Source organism: Eucalyptus grandis, chromosome 8 (genome assembly GCF_016545825.1).
Source record: "Eucalyptus grandis isolate ANBG69807.140 chromosome 8, ASM1654582v1, whole genome shotgun sequence".
Lineage (NCBI taxonomy): Eukaryota > Viridiplantae > Streptophyta > Magnoliopsida > Myrtales > Myrtaceae > Eucalyptus > Eucalyptus grandis.
This window is the reverse complement of record NC_052619.1, coordinates 44,294,109-44,307,348: the sequence shown is the minus strand read 5'-3', so window position 1 is coordinate 44,307,348 and position 13,240 is coordinate 44,294,109. Positions and strand designations below refer to the sequence as shown.

The 13,240-nt window shown below is 40.7% G+C and overlaps 2 pseudogenes; both read left to right on the top strand.

Annotated features, from left to right (window-relative positions):
* The first annotated feature begins 169 nt into the window (after window positions 1-169).
* Window positions 170-1,042, top strand: LOC104417241 (annotated as a pseudogene).
* A 5,006-nt stretch (window positions 1,043-6,048) lies between these two features.
* LOC108953887 lies at window positions 6,049-12,962 on the top strand (annotated as a pseudogene).
* The last annotated feature ends 278 nt before the right edge of the window (window positions 12,963-13,240 follow it).

The window sequence follows — 13,240 nt, the reverse complement described above, 5'->3', positions numbered from 1 at the left end:
TGGCTGTTCTGTAGGAGATGCTGGATGGAGTGTGCTGCTTCCATGAGCAGGGGCGCTGGAGAGGAGATATTTCTACTCGTGAGATTTCACGAGAAGCGTTGGGTACCATAGCAATTTCAATCTGTATAGAGCAGAGGTGGCTAATTGGAGGGACACCCTATTCTGTGTTATGGCACCTAATGCTCCTGAGGCAGAGGACTTGCCAGTGGTATGCTGGTAAGTGATTCTGCAGAATATTCAACCACAATTTGTTGCAATAACTACTTGTAGTCTTTGCTTCTACGACGATTTGACCTGCTAAATTTTCTTGAACACCCCAGTGACATAATGCTGGAATTCTTGAAGCGAGTGACAAATTTGGGAATTACCTCATCCCAGGTCCAGTTGGAGGCGCTCGGGTTGAAGCCAAACTATTTGAAGGACATGGAATGCACCGACGGACTCATCCTTCTGAGCCAGTACTACCCCAAATGCCCACAACCAGAGCTCACTCTAGGAGCCAGCAAGCACATTGACAGTGACTTCTTCGCCATCCTCCCACAAGACCATGTAGGAGGCCTCCAAGTTCTTCATCAGAATCAGTGGATGGACGTGAGCCCTGTGCCAGAGTGCTGGTAGTTAACATTGGAGATCTGCTTCAGGCAAGTCTCACCTTACTCTCCCTCCCTACGTCTTATCACCAGAGACCCTGTTAGGCACATGAATGAATCACTGAACAAAGCATCTTATGCCTGAGCTCTTTATCCAGCAGGTGAGTGTGCACTTCTAATCACAAACCAGACCAATTTTTTTTCAGCTTATCTCCAATGACATATTCAAGAGCTCTGAGCAGAGAGTTGTGGCAAACATGGGGCCGAGAATGTCTGCAGTGTGCTTCTTTTACACAGCGATGCTGCCATCGCCAGAACTGTATGGTCCCATCAAGGAGTTGATTTCTGTGGGTGATTCGACAAAGTACAGAGAAACCACCGTCATGGAGTATATTTCCCACATTAGCACAAAAAGCGATGGGACTTCCGCTCTGCGGCAGTTCAAGCTGTGAGCTTGGCAGTGGCAAACAACTGGTGCTACAAATTGGAAAGGGAATGCCTACATTAGCAGAAAATAAACCCGAGCATGATACAAGTTTGCTGGCTAGTTTATAACTTCTCATATTCATATTGTGTCTTGGCTTTCATATGCAAAGTACTTCATCAATTGACTATGATATGATCAGAGCGCGAAGTTCCAATGTCAAGTCCATCTCAACTGATGATCATGTGAATCCCATGTTACCAAGCAATAACTTCCTTCATGCACAGATTTGCGCCTGCACTATTAAACTAAAGAAATGTGTTGGAGCAACGATTCGATCTACAATATTTTAGATTTCTACCTGATGTGTACTTAAGTAGAAAACTCAATCCAAATCCTAATATCAAATCCTATTCATCCGTCAGTGCCCGAAAGTCCTATATTCGTGTGAACTTGTTCTTCCAAAAATATCAGTTTTTTGCCCGGACAATGTTTTTTCTTTAGTTACCCTGCTTCTTCTTCTTCATCTCACTGAGTGATCACGGTTATCTAGCATGAGTAGATCAATGGATTAAATAAAAACAATGAGTTTGTCACAGAAGTAGCAAAAATCTCTTATAATGCAGGAAGCGGTCTCTCTTATCATCTCCAAAACTATAGTTAAAAGGTGAGGAAAACGTTACATGATCTAAACAAACAAGAATTTCACCAAAAACGGCGACGTGGGCTGGCTGAGGGAGGGGAGTGGGGAGTACTTCGACTCTATTACAAAAGAGCTTGTTTCAGTCTTGCTGCTATGTTTATGCTCTGGTGTCATAAGCTCCAACCTTTTCAGGTGAAAAAAAAAAAAAAAAGCAGAAGACGACCTCAAATGGAAAGAGTGTGCTTCCTTTGCCGCAATGCTCTGGTGTCCTAAGGTCCAACCTTTGTGGGTAAAAGGCACAATTACAAATTCGATAGCCGGAAAAGAGACATCAGATGCGCAAAGCGAGCTTTGTTTTTGCCGCTACGTTCTGGTGTCATAAGCTCTAAGCAGCAGAGGCCTCTTCTCGTTATGCAAGTCCGCAAGACCCACCGAGAGATTATAGACGGGATGGCAATGCGTACTCACGCACTGCAGAAAGATGGGTGCAGATTTAACCCTGAGGAAGAGCCATTTCGGCGGCTTAGCTTCGGGCGCAGGTTTCTTTTGCTTAAGTGACAGAAGTGGCCTTGAAGGTCTTTTAAGGGGTTTACAGCTTGCTCGAACTTTCCTGCTGTAATACTATGCAATAATGTAATATTATGTTAGTGGGCCCCAAAAGAAGAAACTGAAAAAGAAACTGAAAAGTCAGTAAAGCTAAAAGGAGAGGGGAGAAGGCTCGGCTAAATAGAAGCTAAGAGTTCCCCCGACCAAAAAGAAAAGAAGAAGAAGAGGAAGAAGAAGAGAAAATGAAAAAAAAAAAGTAAAGGAATTTTGGCACGTGCATGTCTCGGATGCCTCGCCAAGCCGACTCGACTCCATAACACAGCACTCAGTAAGAGATCAAGCCCCTCGTTTGTCCGATTGAAGTAATTTTTGGATTTATGACTTAAATTCGAAATTTTTGGAAAACTGAGCGGCGAAGTCTAATTTTGAAGTCGTTGAGCCGCGTATTTTTGTAAGAATGGTAGTTTAGGGTGTTGTGGAGCCGTGGGATTTTACGGATCATGATTTGAGCTTATGGTTTGTCCGAAACAAAATTTCAAAGTTTCCCGCTTGCAGTGAACAGTACGCGTCCAGCAGCTTTGGGCCCGTATTTTGTCATTTTTCGGCTTGATTTTGGGATGGCCAAGTTGGGATTCTTGTAATATGTGTCAAGGGCTCTCTATTGACTATAAGTACGTTCAGATCGGGGTTCGGAAGAAAAAGTTAAGGCTTGATCAAGTTTTGCGCTTAAACTTCATGTTGCGAATGGCTTGAACAATCGCTTTGGTTATGCGATTTGTTAGCGCGCAAAAGTCTTTTTGTTAGAGTTAAGGCATAACTTAGTCATTTTGTAGTCGAGATAGGATTTTATTAGATTTTAACATTATTCTTCGGTTATTTGATAGGGCTTTGAGTTCGACGATACAAGTATCGTTTGTCGTTTGGTCGTAGACGACAAGGTGAGTGGTACTATATCTTCTTGGTTTTATAAAATCATGTCTTGAAGTATATATATATATATATATATTGAATTGAAAATGGCATTTTTATTGCATAAAAGCCAGATCGAGCAATTGTTACCCTTTGGTTGATTGTGAATCTTTGAAAAGCACGTTATACAAGGTTTGTGAAGAAACATATATGAAATTGCTTTGCGACTGATTTATAAAAAGTTTATGATGATTTGATAAACGGGTATGACTGTGAACCCAGTGAGGGGTTTTGGGGTATGCATACCAGGTTTAGGATATCCTTCGGGCCTAGCCACCGGCTTTGTAGGTGGAGACCTTACTAAGGGGAGAATCTTGGTCGCCTTGTCACAAGGCGTTATGTCGTGACCATGGTTAGTTATTGAGCAAAAGATTGATCAATGGATAGACCATTGATATGTGTAATTGATGGAGATTATTCAATGGATTCGACCATTGATATTTGACTTTTGATGGCAATTCAAATGAGTTTTCCATATTAGTATAAATTTTTGATGATAGGAAATAACTTTTATATGATTCGATATGTATTTTATATATTTAATTGGTGTTATGAAATTTGGTATTGCTTTGTATACATGCATAGTGGTTGTTCGATCTGCTTAGAAGATATGTACTACTCACTGAGCTGTGGTTGCTCATCCCATTCCTCATTTAATCTTTTCAGGTTCCTCAGCTAGCGGCGAATAGAGCGAGTGCGTAGTCAGTGGGAACTTTTCGGGAGTTCTATTCTGTTTTTGGTATGGTTTAAGGAAGTGGTGCAAATAATACTTACTAGTAGTTGGATCGTCTGAGTTTTAAACGTATATCTCTTTTCTCTTTTGGTGGATTATAGAAACTCTGATGTTGCAACCAATTTGTTGGTTTATCTGATATATATGGTTTGAGATATATATAAGTTAATATCAGTTTGTTGGTTGTGTTGGAGGCTGCGTCCTTTGTAAAAAAGGACGGTCGTGTCATTCCCATTCTTTGTGGTTTTGGGGTGTGACACCTGCCCTACTTCCCTCTTCCAATGGTGCCATTCTGCACAATTCCTAGCATCGTTTTCGTTGTGTTTTTACCTGACTTAGTGTCTTTTTTGGTAAGGAAAAAAAAATAAAAATAAATCAACCTGACTTAGCGTGTCTTTGTTGTCATTGATGGCAATAAATAGAATCAACCTCTCTTAATACTTTGAACAAGATTAGCCACGCATAAATATAAAAGAAAAAAATAAAAATAACTGAGAAACCAATAGTTACATATAATATTACTAAAAATCTCAAACTGATAGATATGCGTCACATTTATTCCAAATTAATTTTTAAGTCACAAAAAATCTCGAACGGATACACCTGCTCCTTGCAAAAACTTCCAAATTAGCACACTCGTGCCATAAAAAATTCCAAACCGGTTCACCCATTTCATATTTACTTGAAATTGGTATTTATGATAAATTTGAGTTTCTGGGTAAGTATGGCAAGATGCACCGATTTAAAATAAATGTGGCACAGGTATCTCAGTTATGGCACAAGACTACCGGTTCAAGAGTTCTTGTGACAATAAATTTGGTTCATGGGTACTAGTTTGGGTTATTGGGTGATACTAATCCATTAGTTAAACAATATGTCTTTTGTTTTCCAAAGTAGATGGAACATAGGACAATGATAAGAATTAGAAAAGTTTTAAAAATTTCCTAGCAATGTTGTTTGAGTGCATGGTTCTCCACGAAACTTAAGTGGCACAGGGAACTTGACGCGAACTTGCAAAGACAATAGCTGAATGGTGTTGCATAATTTCAGTTATACAATGCAAATTAGATGTTAGAAATTATATCTCACGTTTCTTTTTTTTCTTTTTTCTTTTCACCTCAAGATAGGTATATATAAGTGTTTCCAATACAGAGATGATGTCATCTGATCAAGTCGTTCAACACAAGTATTTGTGAGATTTTACTCAATATATCATAAAATTCATAGTAGGAAGTAAGACGTGCCACTTATTTCAACTTAGATAATTCGAGAATTACAATTTACAACGTGACAAATGCTCTCAAATCATTGCAAAAATAGAATATTGAAGAGCGCTGTCTCTTGTACTCATCAACAATGGCTTCTTGAATTGTGTTTGTACTTTTCTAATATTTCTCAATTTTTGCATATCTTGTCGTGCTCAATATCGCACGACGACAACAACGGTTTGATTAATAAAAAAGATGATAAGGGGTGATTGGTATTAGTGACTCACACTACATAAAAAAAAACTCATAATCATTGCACTAGAAACATCCACTACATAATGTATGGTTACAATTACGAGATAACGACATAAATGATCTCAAATTTTAGCTTAATGTATAATGCGATCATTGAACTTTTAATTTATTTAATGTAGTCTACAGATTTTACCCTAATATGCAATATAGTCTTTGAATATTTTGTACCTGTTCAATTTAATTCTTAAAATACATGAAAATATTCAATATTAAATTGATGGAAAAATAACATTAAATATTTTCATATAATGCATGAATTAAATTGAACATATATTAAAAATTTAGAAATCACATTGAATAATTTTAAAATTCAGAGATTATATTGAATAAATTGAAAATTTAGAGAGTATGTTACATATTAAGTCAAAATTCTCTATCATTTTCCCTCCCTTTACTCGAGATCACCATGGCTGGCTGAACTACGCAAGCTTGAGTTGACAATGGAGTTCCATGGATCGACCGATGTTCGCCAGAAACGACAAGATCCTCGACGCGGACGCATATCCAAGCACTCCACTGTCGGAAAATATCTTCCAATATCTTCTTCTTGAGATTTCTCTCATTCTCTTTGCCTCGCTTGCTTGCGCTGTCGCTGACTCCCGTACCGGAAGAAAAGAGAAATGGCGCCGGAGTTGATACTCGCCCCCGACGGTGGTTACAACCGGCAAGCCGAGCTGAAGTCCTTCAACGACTCGAAGGCCGGCGTCAAGGGCCTCGCCGACGCCGGGCTGACCAAGATACCAAGATTTCTTGTCCATGACCACCTTGACCTCGAGCTCGACCGCGCTTTGGAGTCGCTAGGACCGAGCCCGAGCGTTCTAGTCATGGACTTGGGAGGTGCGGGCTGGGGCTGGAGCCCCGGTGAGCGGAAGCGGACGGTCGGCTTGGTCCGGGAGGCCTGCGAGACGTGGGGGTTCTTCCAGGTGGTGAACCACGGCGTGCCGGTGGCTCTCATGGAGGAGATGGTGGAAATTGTTAAAATATGTCTCGAGTTTAAGCCCGAAGCGAATTGCTGAATTTTGAAAATAAATTAGTTAACTTGCGGATAAGGAAATATTCCTATCATTCAAGCGGAGATTGGCAAGCGGAGATGCACTCGTCAACTTCATCAGCCAAGAAAGGAAATATAAACTTGATTAAAGGAAGTTGGACTTCCTAATTTAACTTGGCTTGGGACTTCCTCTTTGATCGAGGCAGTGCACGTACAAGCATATATATTTGTGGTTTGCTTTCATGAATATTGGGGTCAGCATCGTTGTTGATACGAGCATTGAAGCGCTGTTATTCTAGCGAGTGCTTGGCAGGTTTTTTTGTTCGTGCAATTACATCCAAGAAGTTTAGTGTTGTAGTTGATTAAATCTTGAGGTAAGATTTGCGTGAAATTCCTCCGTGAGATTGAGAGATTATTTTTGAGGAATTTCGGGGCTAAACACTGCGTGCGTTATTTGGTGTAATTGGGGCTTGGGAAACACCGAAAGAGTGTTTGAGTGACTTGAGTGTGTAATCTCCTTGTATCGCTTGATCTATAGTGAAATTCGCTTTTGCTCTCCCCGTGGATGTAGGTCTTTACGACTGAACCACGTAAATCCGGTGTCCGATTTATTTTTCTTCTTCCGTCTATATTTTGTTCGATCGCTCACCCTATCGTAACAAGTGGTATCAGAGCTAGGTTTGGCTGAGTTGAAGTGAATCGATGGCAACAGAAGAAGTAAAAGTGAAAATCAACAAATTTGATGGGAAGGATTTTAGTTTCTGGAAGATGCAGATTGAAGATTATCTTTACCAGATGAATCTGCACTTGCCTTTATTTGGGGAGAAACTAGAGATGATGAAGCAAGCTGATTTGGATTTGCTGGATAGACGAGCTATGGGTGTTATTCGGCTGACGTTGGCTCGTAACGTCGCGTTTAACATCCCGAAGGAGAAGACCACCTGATTTGATGCAAGCCCCGTCGGATATGTACGAGAAGCCCTCTCGCAATCAACAAGGTCTGTTTGATGCGACGTCCGTTTAACTTGAAGATGAAAGAAGGTGCGTTAATTGCATATCATATCAATGAATTCAATGTGATTGTTAGTCAATTGAGTTCAGTTGAGATTGATTTTGAAGATGAGGTACGTGCTTTGATTCTATTATCCTCATTACCTGATAGTTGGAATACTATCGTTTGATGGGGTTCAAGATTGACGTTTGATGGGGTTCAAGATTTAATTCTGAGCGAGGACATTCGTAGAAGAGAATCAGCGAATCTGCATCTACTGCTCTAGTATGTGAAAATAGAGGAAGATCTGTAACACGAATGGGTAATGGTATTAGTAATATGAACAGACATAGTCAATCTAGGACTGCTAATGTTGTCTGTTGGAGCTGTGGCAAGAGGGGGCATCTTAGAAGAGATTGCCTTAAGCTGAAGAATGAAAAGGGTAAGGGAATTGTAGTTGATTCTGCAGATAATGTTGCAGCTGTAGCAGATAATACTGATTATGTCTTGTCTGTCACTAATGATTCATCGCTTGATGGATGGATTATGGATTATGGTTGTTCTTTTCATGTCACACCAAATAGAAACTGGTTTATCACTTATCAGTGCACGGGTAGTGGTAAAGTCCAGTTATGAAACAACGCTAAGTGCGATGTTGTGGGTGTTGGTGATGTTAAAATCATAATGCATGATGGTATCGTGAGGACATTGACTAGAGTGAGGCATGTTCCAGAATTGAAAAAGAACTTAATTTCCTTGGGTGCCCTAGATTCAGCTGGTTGCAGGTATTCTTCAAAAGGTGGAGTTCTAAAGGTTGTTCGAGGTGCCCTGGTGATAATGAAATGAATCAAGCACGATGGCCTGTATAAACTTCAAGGTGAGATAGTGACAAATTTCGCTGCAGAGACGTCGAATGCATCTGTTCGAGAGTCTATTGACTACTTGAGGAAGACCTGAGTGTTTGTGCCAAGGCACAAGTTTAATGCTAGTGTCAGAATCTTGCAGTCAAGAGCTTTGATCGAGATGGAGACTGGTAAGTCGGTCAAGCATGTAGAGACTGACAATAGCATGGAGTTTTGCTCAAAGCTGGCAAATAAATTCTGCATGAAAGAGGGTATAGTGAAACACCACACTAATGCCAATAAATCACAACAATTTGCAGAATTAATGAGTAGAACATTACTAGAGACGGCTCGGAAAATTATCTCTAGTGCTGGTATTGCTAAGAGAATCCTAGCTGGTGTGCTAAGTACGGTAAGCTACCTGGTGAATAGATCCCCATCAACTGTTATTGAATGGCAGACTCCTGAAGAAGTGTTGTCAGGTAACGTTGCTGATTATTCTATTCATAGAATGTTTGGTTGCCCGTGTTATTTTCGAGTGAGTGATGGTAAGCTCGATGGGAGGGCAAGGTGTATATTCCATGGCTATGCACAAGGTGAGTGGGGCGATCAGTTGTGGTGCCCAGATATAAATTCTCCTGTTAATAGTAGAGAAGTTACCCTTGATGAGTCTTAAGTACTTCTTGCTAGGAGTGATTATAGCAGTGTTAATACGGATCTAAACGGTGTTCAGCTTGAGGTGGAGTTGCAACTAGAAACTCCTGAGGTAGTGAGTACGAATACTAGCAAAGTAATCGACACAGATGGTGCTCATAGCGAGGTGGAGCCTATAGAGCCAATGGTTGCTGTAACTTCTGAAATTAATAAGGTACGTTTTCGATTTCCTGATAGATATGGATGTAACAATGGTTTTGCTTTATCTGCGATTGAGGAGGTTGCATCAGAAAATCCTTGCGAAGCAGTTAAAGGTGCATGTGGAGTTGGTATTCTGATGAGGTCCTTAGTTATAGCGAAATTCAAGCGAAGCTTGGACTTGAATAATATCTATGGCGGTTGAGCCCATCGGGGGCTATGGGAAAGTAGCAGCAAAGTTTGAATTTTTGCGAAACGATTGTGACTTAGCTCAAACATCGAGCCAAGGTGGAGAATTGTTAAAATATGTCTCGAGTTTAAGCCCGAAGTGAATTGCTGAATTTTGAAAATAAATTAGTTAACTTGCGGATAAGGAAGTATTCCTATCATTCAAGCGGAGATTGGCAAGCGGAGATGCACTCGTCAACTTCATCAGCCAAGAAAGGAAATATAAACTTGATTAAAGGAAGTTGGACTTCCTAATTTAACTTGGCTTGGGACTTTCCTCTTTGATCGAGGCGATGCACGTACAAGCATATATATTCGTGGTTTGCTTGCATGAATATTGGGGTCAACATCGTTGTTGATACGAGCATTGAAGCGATGTTATTCTAGCGAGTGCTTGGCGGGTTTTTCGTTCATGCAATTACATCCAAGAAGTTTAGTGTTGTAGTTGATTAAATCTTGAGGTAAGATTTGCGTGAAATTCCTCCGTGAGATTGAGAGATTATTTTTGAGGAATTTCGGGGCTAAACACTGCATACGTTATTTGGTGTAATTGGGGCTTGGGAAACACCGAGAGAGTGTTTGAGTGACTTGAGTGTGTAATCTCCTTATATCACTTGATCTATAGTGAAATTCGCTGCTGCTCTCCCCGTGGATGTAGGTCTTTACGACTGAACCACGTAAATCCGGTGTCCGATTTATTTTTCTTCTTCCATCTATATTTTGTTCGATCGCTTGCCCTATCGCAACAGAAATGGTCTGGAGGTTCCACGAGCAGGACCTTGAGGCGAAGCGCGAGTGGTATTCGCAGGATTACAGCGGGAGGAAGGTGCTGTACAACAGCAACTTCGACCTGTACCGGGCCCCGGCGGCGAACTGGAGGGACACGCTGAGCTACGCCTTGGCTCCCGGAGTCCGGATCCTCAGGAATTGCCTGCTGTCTGTCGGTAATCTCTGTGTGTGCGTGCTTGAAGGGCTGAAACTAATTTTAGTTTTGGGACTTGCGAATATAAAGGCTTTCAAATTTAGCTTTGCGATACCCACTTGTGTTGTGTGAGACGAATTGAAAGTTCCATGATAGTTTTCTTCGACCCATAGCAATTCAGTGGAAGAAAAGAAAGAAAGCGAAGAAGCTCTAGCCTAAATAAGATTTAATATCTGATAGTTGAGTAATAATGGGGCTTTTGTAATGGATGGAGCTGCTGCTTGGCCGTGGTGAAACAAGTGCCCGGTGTGCTGGAAGTTCTTGCGATTTTGTCAAAGGGTTTTGGAGTCATAGTTCAGTTGAAGCAAACAGTCAAATGGGGCGTAGATCTTCAGGGGATTCGGAGTCGGAATGCTGATAGATTTGGTTTGAATGGAAAAACTAATTCCTTTTTCTGTTTTTCCTCTTTGGTCTGCAAGGACGATTGCTCTGTTACCCGAATCATGAACTTGTATTTTAGAAGCTTGATTTCTTTATGCAGAGTAAATAGACCTGGTCTTTGAGAGAGTGAGATAAAGATTGATATTCTGATGTTCCACGGCATTTGACTAATCATCTGTTCTCTGTAACCAATCGACTTGCAGAGACGTAATAATTGAGTACAAAGACAGAATTCTGGAATTGGCAGATACCATATTTGAATTACTGTCAGAAGCTCTTGGCCTCGACCCTAGCTACCTGAAAACTATCCACTGTGGGGAGGGACTCTTCTTTGACGGCCATTACTATCCAGCATGCTCAGAACCGGACTTAACCCTTGGCACTGGTGATCATACTGATAGTGGCTTTCTCACCTTTCTTCTCCAAGATCAAATTGGTGGCCTCCAGGTCCACCATCAGAACCAATGGATCGACGTTTCCCCAATTCCTAGAGCCCTTGTAATAAACTTGGGAGACTTGATGCAGGTCCGTTTATCAGAGTTTTTTGCAGTTTACACTTCTATCAGTTAGTTTCTTGTTTCAATGTTCTCACATTAGCCAATGCATTTCTAGCCCAATCTGTGCTTTTTTGTGTGGCTGATCTAGCGAGTAGGTCCTTCAGTCAATTTGTTATCATAGTCCATGGACACACATCTGGTGTTACAATCTGAATAAGTGAAATGGAAGATAGCTCTTTTATCTATATTCTTCTATCTTAATTGTTTTGTAGTGTGTTAGAGATGCCAAATACTTCCCTAAGTCGGTGTAGAGGTCTAACAGATGGATTGTAGAGTATCCTGTTTACAACTGTGGAACTTCCAGTTAGCTCTTGCAACATTAACTGAGCTAAGTCAATTCCGTTTTCATGATATTTCTATGTGACTGTTGTTTTTCTTCACAATCTTTTGGTCTTAGCTAATATTTTGACGACTGTGCTAGGAGTGCATGTGAGAATGACTTGATAAAATTTCGCCCTTTTAAACAAGTTTGATTACGTATGCTATATTTATGTGTGATTGATATTCCAGAGTATTTTTACTTCACTTTGCCATTTACTCCTCCATCTTGCAACTGTTGGAGAAATCCTCATGAAGTGTTTTGAAGTTGACAAAACGTTTCCATCAGTCTAGTCTGAAGGTCTGCAGACTCTGTTAGTTAAAGTCTGAAGACTTACGGACAGCCAGACTCAAGACTCAAAGTCTATCCTCGTTGACAATCTCTAATCCGTTGAAGAAAGGTTATCCAGAACTGGATGTTTTGTTCAGGATTTAACCTTATCATCTGGAGAAGATCTCGTGGTTGGAGAAGACGTATCAGAATCCTTTGATTGATCAAGTTTGATTCAATGACTGAAGATTCGATGATTGTCTAAATATTATTGGAAGGTTCTACTTATGGAAACCGAGGTCCGATTGTATGGGCGAACGGGATTGATGGGCTATCAACACGTTCCTTTAATAGCTCGAACAATCTTCCTAATTGATTCCGTCCAAACGGGTAGATTGGAGGAATTCCTTTAGTAAGTGCCAACGGGTATGATGGCATAAAGGAGTATATAAGGAAGTCGTTCTTAGTTGTTCGAGGTGTGCGCGATAGAAGAATTCCAAAATCTGAAGCTCCTATTTGTTTAGATAATTTCTTTGAGCAAATACTTGTATACAAAAGAGAGTCTATATTTGTGAGAGACCTTGAGGAGGTGTGGTAGAACATCTACACTGTGGAATCAAGGCAAAGCTGTGCTGTAACTTCTCTTTTGATCATAGTGAAATCCAGCCGGTGGGCTGTCAGTGCGGAAGAGTGGACGTAGGCTTGGAATAAGCCGAACCACTATAAATCCTGTGTTCAAATTTCTCTCTCTCTCTACCTTGATCGTATTTCAATTTGTTAAGAATTGCTTCCTTATTTGGGAAAAATTGTTTGTGCGCCTATTCACCCCCCCCTCTAGGTGCTTATACTAGCAATATCAGCAACTGATCTCGAATGATAAGTTCATTAGCGTGAGTCACAGAGTTCTAGCCCAGAAAATCGGGCCAAGGATTTCAGTGGCGTGTTTAATGAGGCAGCATCTCCCTCCAGAGAATTCTTCAAGGTTGTATGGCCCTGTTGAGGAGCTGCTATCAGAAGAAAATTCCCCAATTTATTGGGAAACTACGGTGAAGGACCTTGTCACTCACTACTATGCAAAAGGACTTAATGGCGTATCTGCACTAGAACATTTCAAGCTATGAAATATATTGTCTACGACAATTCAAGGATGTTCTCTCTTGAATGACAGTTGGACACATTTGATCTGTGTAGCTTTTCAAAGCATTAGCTCCCCGGCAAAGCATCCAGATGTAGTTAAATTGAATAGAGTATATGTTTGTAGTGCCTGGCAAGCTCGTGCTTATGTAACTATTGTGCATTTAGAAGAGGCTTTATGCTTTCGAAGTAAAAATAAGAAATGGAATCATGGTTAGGTTTACCATATTTGTTCTTGTCGATCCCATCAATCCGTGAGTTGCCT